The sequence below is a fragment of the Loxodonta africana genome, chromosome 11 (assembly GCF_030014295.1).
Source record: "Loxodonta africana isolate mLoxAfr1 chromosome 11, mLoxAfr1.hap2, whole genome shotgun sequence".
Classification (NCBI taxonomy): domain Eukaryota; kingdom Metazoa; phylum Chordata; class Mammalia; order Proboscidea; family Elephantidae; genus Loxodonta; species Loxodonta africana.
In genome coordinates, this window is record NC_087352.1 from 334,850 (window position 1) to 344,022 (window position 9,173).

A 9,173-nucleotide genomic window follows, 5' to 3' on the forward strand; every position below is an offset into this window, starting at 1 on the left:
CTATTTTGTTTATTGTATCTCTCCCCACAAGAAGATTCTGTCACTTGAGTGCGATGTTGCGACTGCGTGCGTAACCCTTTGATTCTGTCGTTGTGTGTGTTTCTCTGAGTGTCAAAGTGTAAACCCTTGTGTGTTGGTGGTAAGAGTGCCTCCTGTCTGTGACCACGTGTGAATGTGGTACAAAATGAGTACATTTGGTGACGTTACCTGAGAGACTATGCTAGGGAAAAAAAAAAAGAAACTGACTGGTGGAGAGTGGACTCGGAGTGCTTCACCATAAATGTGACTGTAAAGACTAGACTAATGGATGTGAGTTTGTGACATTCTGCCCGGTGTGGGATCCAATTAGTCAGCACCTGCTGTGAACCACATGTTGTTTCAGGTGCTGGGGTAGACACAGAGAAAAAGACTTAAAAAATGCTGACTAGAATATTAGTAAGCTGAAAGGCAAGTTCAAGAAGCTTAATATATTTGGAACTGGATAACAGATGGGAATCTGAATCTGCACAAAGGATGAAGAGCACCAGAAATGGTAACTACAAGGTAAACATACAAAATTGTTTTTATTATTTAAAAAATTACTGTTACATAAGAATACTGATAACGTAGTATAGGGTTTATAACATAACCGAAAACCAAACCCATTGCAGTCAAGTCGATTCGGACTCATAGCAACCTTACAGGACAGAGTAGAACTGCCCCATAGGGTTTCTAAGGAGTGGCTTTTACTTAGCAGCCGAGCTTTTAACCAGTGCACATGGATTTATCTCTGGAAAATCTGTAGATATGATGCGATGCTGATCCAAATTCCAATGACATTCTTTAATGAGATGGAGAAACAAATCACCAACTTCATATGGAAGGGAAAGAGGCCCCGGATAAGTAAAGCATTACTGAAAAAAAACAAAATGGGAGGCCTCACAATGCTTGATTTTCCCACATATTATACTGTCACAGTAGTTTAAGCAGCCTGGTACTGGTACAACAACAGATACATAAACCAATGGAACAGAATTGAGAACCTGGAGATAAATCCATCCACATATGAACAGCTGACATTTGACAAAGGCCCAAAGTCTGTTAAATGGGACGGTCTCTTTAACAAAAGGTCTGGCATAACTGGATATCCATCTGCAAAAAAAATGAAACAAGACCCGTTACCTCACACCATGCACAAAAACTAACTCAAAATGGATCAAAGAACTAAATATAAAATCTAAAACAATACAGGTCATAGAAAAAAAAAATGATACTGGTGAGGAGCGAGCTTCTTGGAACAAGTAGACACATGAGACTATGTGGGCAGCTCCTGTCTGGAGGGGAGATGAGAAGGCAGAGGGGGTCAGAAGCTGGCTGAATGGACATTGGGAATATGGGGTGGAGAGAGGGAGTGTGCTGTCTCATTGCGGGGAGAGCAATCAGGAGTACATAGGAAGGTGTATATAAATTTTTGTATGAGAGACTGACTCGATTTGTAAACTGTCACTTAAAGCACAATAAAAAAAGTTTTTAAAGATGCTAAGAGGAAATTATGAAGTTTACATTAATAAATTTGACAAATTGAATAAAATGTACAAATTCCTGGAAAAATACAACTTACAAAACCTATAGAAGAATATAATATCTGAAAAATCTGATATAGAATGGAGTAATTGAATCTGTTATTAAAAAAAAAAAAACTCTTGACAAAGAAATGCTGACGATCAGCAGGGTTTAAATGTAAACTACAACAAACCAGTGAGGAAGCAATAAGGCAATGTGTATAAATTCTTTCAAAGAATAGAAAACACTGTTAAAATAAAACACAAAGATATTGAAACATAAGGTTTACTCCGGGCAGTTATTATATATGCATATAGGGAGACCATTTTGATTCCAGGAAAACCAAATGATTTAAAGATTGTTAGTTACAATGAAACTAAGAAAGGGAGGAGGAGGGAGAGGAATAGAAGATCAACCATAAAAAGGTCATCAGTCATAACACAATTGATTGAACACTGCCCTCCCCCTTTTTTGAGATCAACTGATAACAAGGTAGTCTCTGGCCTTCCACTGCCTCAGCCACACTTTTTGAAATTCAAATTTAGTAAGTCTGGCTTTGAACAGTAAATAAAAGATTAGCCACTTTGGGTAAAAAAAAAGTCACTGGCAGAATTAATTTTGGTCAGGAATTTCTTTACAGTGAATATTTGTTTTCGTGGGTAAAAAAATCTTAAAATCAAAGTAAGATGTCTGTTATTAATTTTTCTCTTTGACATTATGAACCCATTTTATAAGACCACCATAATCTTGAATTCAAAACCTGGGAAGGATGGTACAAACAGATATATATGGGACCATCCTGACTCGTGAACACAAAGATCCTTAAAAAAAATATTAGCAAGATGAACCCAGTGATAGATACAAAGGGTAACGTTACTGAGCACAATGAGTCCGTTGCTTGTACTCTCATTAAGAATAACTAAGATTCAAGTGGATTTAAAGCAGGCATAGTTTAATACTTGCAGGGAATAGGACACAGGGAGATTACTCTCAAAGCACTGTCTCCCTGAACAAAGGGACTGCTGTAGGTTTTATTATGTGGAAAAGGGGAGGTCATACATATTCTTTGGATTTCTGGGAAATAGCATGCATATTCATAAAAGGGGGTGGATCCAGCTTTTGGCAGGAACTGGCTAGTGGACCTCTCACTCCTGAAATAGGTCAGAGTACTATAGAGGACATAAATCTTGTGATTTTTAGTTCCCTGACACTAGTTTCTTGGTTCCTAGGCAGGACTCATTTGGGTTTAGGCAGGACTCATTATGGGATGGGGACATCCAGTGGCCAACCAAATCGTTTCTGAGCCTGTGCAGGATTCTGCTTTTAGTTGGTTTGCCTAAAAAACAGTCTTAAGAGAAAGCATTAAGGGAAATCTGGTTGCTTATCTTTTAAAATTAAGCCTCAGGTTGAGATACTGGTTTCCTCATGTCTGGCCTATGCTTTATCTTGTTTCCTTTGGAATTTTTTTAGAGCCTCTGTTCACAAAAGGGTTAATTTTACCTCAGGACCACAGACTTGTATCAGTAATACATCATGATCAAGTATGATTGGTTCGAGGTATGGAAGTGTGATATAATATTTGAAAATCAATCAACTTAACTCATTTCACAAACAGAAAAAAAAATATGGAAATACGACAATCATTTTGACAGATGAAGAGAAAGCATTTGACAAAATCCAACATTCTTTTATGATTATTAGAAAAAAATTCACATAAAACTTGTAAATTATACTACTAAAAAATAGAAAAAATGTCAAATATCTAGGGTATATCTGATAAAACATATGCAATACCTACACATTAAAAACCACAGAGTAGTATTAAGAGAAATCAGTAATAATAAGTGGAGGACTATATTGTGTTCATGAATTGGAAGACTCATTATTGTAAAAAGATCAAGTATTCTCAAATAAACTATAGATTCAATGTAACGACACAATTGTATAGGGCCAGGAATGATCAAGGTAATTCTGAAGAATAAATAACAAAGCCAGAGGACTTACACTACCAGATAAGACTGATTATAAACAAATAATAATTAAGATTGTGCAGTACTGGTGAAAATACAGATTAACTAGCCACTGAAACAGGACAGACAGTCCAGAAGCAAATGGTACTTATATGGTATATTAATTTTCTGTTGCTTATCACAAACTTCCCCCACACATCTCAGTTTGTTGTACTGTCAGTTTGTTGCTTTGATGCTGGACGCTATGCCACCAGTATTGAAATATCAGCAGGGTTACTCATGGCGGACAGATTTCAGCTGAGCTTTCAGACTAAGACAGACTATGAAGAAGGACCTGGCGGTCTACATCTGAAAAAAACTAGCAAGTGAAAACCTTATGAATAGCAGTGGAACACTGTCTGATATAGTGCCAGGAGATGAGCCCCTCAGGTTGGAAGGCACTCAAAATATGACTGGGGAAGAGATACCTCCTCAAAGTAGAGTAAACCTTGATGACGTGGATGGAGTCAAGCTTTTGGGACCTTCACTTCCTAATGTGGCACGACTCAAAATGAGAAGAAACAGTTACAAACAGCCATTAATAAACAGAACACGGAATGTATGAAGTATGAACCTAGGAAAACTGGAAATCGTCAGAACTGAAATGGAACACATAAACATCAATATCCTAAGCATTCGTGAGCTGAAATGGACTGGTATTAGCCATTTTGAATCAGAAAACATGGTATACTATGCCTGGAATGAAAACTTGAAGAGGAATGGTGTTGCATTCATCCTCAAAAAGAACATTTCAAGATCTATCCTGAAGTACAATGCTGTCGGTGATAGGATAATATCCACACACCTACAAGGAAAGCCAGTTAATACGACTATTATTCAAATTTACACACCAACCACGAAGGCCAAAGATGAAGAAATTGAAGATTTTTACCAGCTTCTGCAGTCTGAAATTGATCAAACATGCAATCAGAATTCATTGATAAATACTGGTGATTGGAATGTGAAAGCTGGAAACAAAGAAGGATCAGTAGTTGGAAAATATAGCCCTGGTGATAGAAATGATGCCAGAGACCGCATGATAGAATTTTGCAAGACCAATGACTTCTTCATCGTAAGTACCTTTTTCAACAACATAAATGGCAACCAGACACATGTACCTCGCCAGATGGAATACATAAGAATCAAATTGACTGCATCTGTGGAAAGAGATGATGGAAAAGTTCAATATCCTCAGTCAGAACAAGGCCAGGGGCTGACTGTGGAACCAAAAGGGAAGAACACTCTAGGCATTTCTCAAGCTGAAAAAAACTGAAGAAAACATTCAAGCTCAAGTTGCAATATTGAAGGATTCTATGGAAAAATCCCCCACGTGTCTGTCAGTTTGTCGTACTGTGGGGGCTTGCACATAGCTGTGATGCTGGAAGCTATACCACCGGTATTCAGATACCCACAGGGTCACCCATGGAGGACAGGTTTCAGCTGAGCTTCCAGACTAAGACAGATTAGGAAGAAGGAACCAGCAGTCTACTTCTGAAAAGCATTAACCAGTGAAAACCTTATGAATAGCAGCGGAACATTGTCTGATATAGTGCAGGAAAATGACTCTCCCCCAGGTTGGAAGGCACTCAAAAGTTGACTAGGGAAGAGCTGCCTCCTCAAAGTAGCGTTGGCCTTGATGACATGCATGGAGTAAAGCTTTCCAGACCTTCATTTGCTGATATGGCAAGACTCAAAATAGGAATAAACAGCTGCAAACATCCATTAATCATCAGAACCTGGAATGTATGAAGTATGAATCTAGGAAAATTGGAAATTATCAAAAATGAAATGGAACGCAAAAACATCTATATCCTAGGCATTAGTGAGCTGAAATGAAATGGACTGGTATTGGCCATTTTGAATCAGACAATCATATAGTCTACTATGCTGGGAATGACAACTTGAAGAGGAATGGTGTTGCATTCATCGTCAAAAAGAACATTTCAAGATCTATCCTAAAATACAATGCTGTCAGTGATAGGATAATATCCACATGCCTACAAGGAAGACCAGTTAACACGACTATTATTCAAATTTACACACCAACCACGAAGGCCAAAGATGAAGAAATTGAAGATTTTTGTCAGCTTCTGCAGCCTGAAGCTGATCAAACACGCAATCAGAATGCACTGATAATTATTGGTGATTGAAATGCGAAAGTTGGAAACAAAGAAAAGGGGCTGGTAGTGGGAAAATATGTCCTTGGTTATAAAAACAATGCCAGAGATCGAATGATAGAATTTTTCAAGATCAACAAGTTCTTCATTGCAAATACCCTTTTTTACCAACATAAACGGTAACTATACACATGGACCTTGCCAGAGAGAACACACAAGAATCACATCGACTACATCCGTGGACAGAGATGATGGAAAAACTCAATATCATCAGTCAGAACAAGGCCAGGGGCTGACTGTGGAACAGACCATCGATTGCTCATATGCAAGTTCAAGCTAAAACTGAAGAAAATCAAAGCAAGTCCACGAGAGCCAAAATACGACCTTGAGTATATCCCACCTGAATTTAGAGACCCTCTCAAGAATAGATTTGACACATTGAACACTAGTGACCGAAGACCAGATGAGTTGTGGTATGACATCAAGGACATCGTACATGAAGAAGGCAAGAGGTCATCGAAAAGACAGGAAAGAAAGAAAAGACCAAGATGGTGTCAGAACAGAATCTGAAACTTGCTCTTGAACGTCGAGCAGCTAAAACAAAATGAAGAAATGATGAAGTAAAAGAGTTGAACAGAAGATTTCAAAGGGCGTCTCGAAAAGACAAAGTAAAGTATTATAACTACATGTGCAAAGACCTGCAGATAGAAACCAAAAGAGAAGAACACGCTTGCTTTTTCTCAAGGTGAAAGAACTGAAGAAAAAATTCAAGCCTCGACTTGCAATAGGGAAGGGTTCTATGGGGAAAACACTAAATGACACAGGAAGCACAAAAGAAGATGGAAGGAATACACAGAGTCATTATACCAAAAAGAATTAGTCGAAGTTCAACTGTTTCAAGAGGTAGCATATGATCAGGAACCGATGGTACTAAGGAAGAAGTCCAAGCTGCACTGAAGGCATTGGCGAAAAACAAGCCTCCAGAAATTGACAGACTATCAACTGAGATGTTTCAACAAATGGCTGCAGCGCTAGAAGTGCTCACTCATCTATGCCAAGAAATATTGAAGATGGTTTCCTAGCCAACTGACTGGAAGAGACCCATATTTATGCCTATTTCCAAGAAAGGTGATCCAACCAAATGCAGAAGTAATTGAACAATATCATTAGTATCACACACAAGCAAAATTTTGCTGAAGACCATCCAAAAGTGGCTACAGCAGTATATCGACAGGGAACTGCCAGAAATTCAGGCTGGATTCCATCTGCTGATGTCAGATGGATCCTGGATGAAAGCAGAGAATACCAGAAAGATGTTTACCTGTATTTCATTGACTATGCAAAGGCATTTGACTATGTGGATCATAACAAATTATGGATAACATTGCAAAGAATGGGATTCCAGAACATTTATTTGTGCTCCTGTGGAACCTGTACATAGACCAAGAAGTGATCATTCAAACAGTACAAGCGGATATTGTGTGGTTTAAAATCAGGAAAGGTGTGTCAGGGTTGTATCCTTTCACCATACTTATTGAATCTGTATGCTGAACAAATAATCCAAGAAGCTGGAGTATATGAAGAAGAACAGGGCATCAGGATTGGAGGAAAACTCATCAACAACCTGAGATATACAGATGACATAACCTTGCTTGCTGAAAGTGAAGAAGACTTGAAGCACTTGCTGATGAAGATAAAATACTACAGCCTTCAATATTGATTACACTTCAACATAAAGAATACAAAATTCCTCACAACTGGACCAATAAGCAACATCATGATCAATGGAGAAAAGATTGAAGTTGTCAAGGATTTCATTTTACTTGATCCACAATCAACACCCATGGAAGCAGCAGTCAAGGAATCAAAAAACACATTGCATTCGACAAATCTGCTGCAAAAGACCTCTTTAAAGTACTGAAAAGCAAAATGTGGTACATACATACAGTAGACTACTACGCAACCGTAAAGAACAATGATGAGTCCACAGGACATATTATAATATGGATGGACTTGGAGGATGTAATGCTAAGTGGAATAAGTCAATCACATAAGGACAAATATTGTATAATTCACTTTTATAAGAAGACAAAAATGGATATATAGAGACCAATGTTCATTGATGGTTACCAGGGAGGGTTGGGAGGAGAGAGAAATCACTATATCACAGATACTTGTCATTTTTGGTGAAGGGAAAAGTAGCACCAAATGTGGGTGTAGTGAACACAGCTTAACAAAAGTTAAGGATGTCATTTGTGTTATGCAGATGACACAACCTTGCTTGCTGAAAATGAAAAGGACTTCAAGCACTTACTAATGAAGATCAAAGACCACAGCCTTCAATAAGGATTGCGCCTCAGCATAAAGAAAACAAAAATCCTCACAACTGGACCAATGAGCAACATCATGATAAATGGAGAAAAGACTGAAGTTGTCCAGGATTTCATTTTACTTGGATCCATAATCAGCACCCATGGAAGCAGCAGCAGTCAAGAAATCAAATGATGCATTGCATTGGGTAAATCTGCTGCAAAGGACCTCTTTAAAGTGTTGAAAAGCAAAGATGTCACCTTGAGGACTAGAGTGCACCTGACCCAAGCCAAGCTATTTTCAATCGCATCATATATATGTGAAAGCTGGACAATGAATAAGGAAGACTGAATAAGAATTGATGCCTTTGAATTATGGTGTTGGCGAGAAACACTGAATATACCATGGACTGTCGAAAGAACACACAAATCTGTCTTGGAAGAAGTACAACCAGAATGCTCCTTAGAAGCAAGGACGGCAGGTGAGACTATGTCTCACATACTTTGGTCATGTTGTCAGGAGGGATCAGTCCCTGGAGAAGGACATCATGCTTGGCAAAGTACAGGGTCAGCGGAAAAGAGGAAGACTCTCAACGAGGTGGACTGAAACAGTGGCTGCAACAGTGAGCTCAAGCATAACAATGAATCGTAAGGATGACACAGGACCGGGCAGTGTTTTGTTCTGTTTTGCATAGGGTCACTATGAGTCAGAACCGACTCGACGGCACCTAACATTAACAACACAACACTAAAGAATTTGACATATTTAATTTAGCAACACCAACAATGACCAAAAAACAAGTGTATGGTCATATATGCATATGTGTAGACATATACATATGTGGGCAGGTATAGGTTTATACATACGTTTGCACAGAGAGAAGTATCTATAAGTATAGTTATGCGTATGCAGGCACATGTATTCATTGTTCTTGTTGTTTTTGTTAGGTGCTGTCAAGTTAGTTCCTACTTACTTTAGATATAATATTATACTAAAATCTGTGAGGAAAAGAGTTCTGTTGTTGGTTCTTCACAAAATTCACTCGCCTTCACTGAGTTGCTGTTGCTTTGAAAAAAAAAAAAAATGTTGTGACTTGACATGTCAGTGGTTCCTGCAATAAAAATGATGCCTTCGTTTTCTGAATTCCGACGTATGTCACTTGTATTTCCCAGGATACCATTATCACACTCTACTT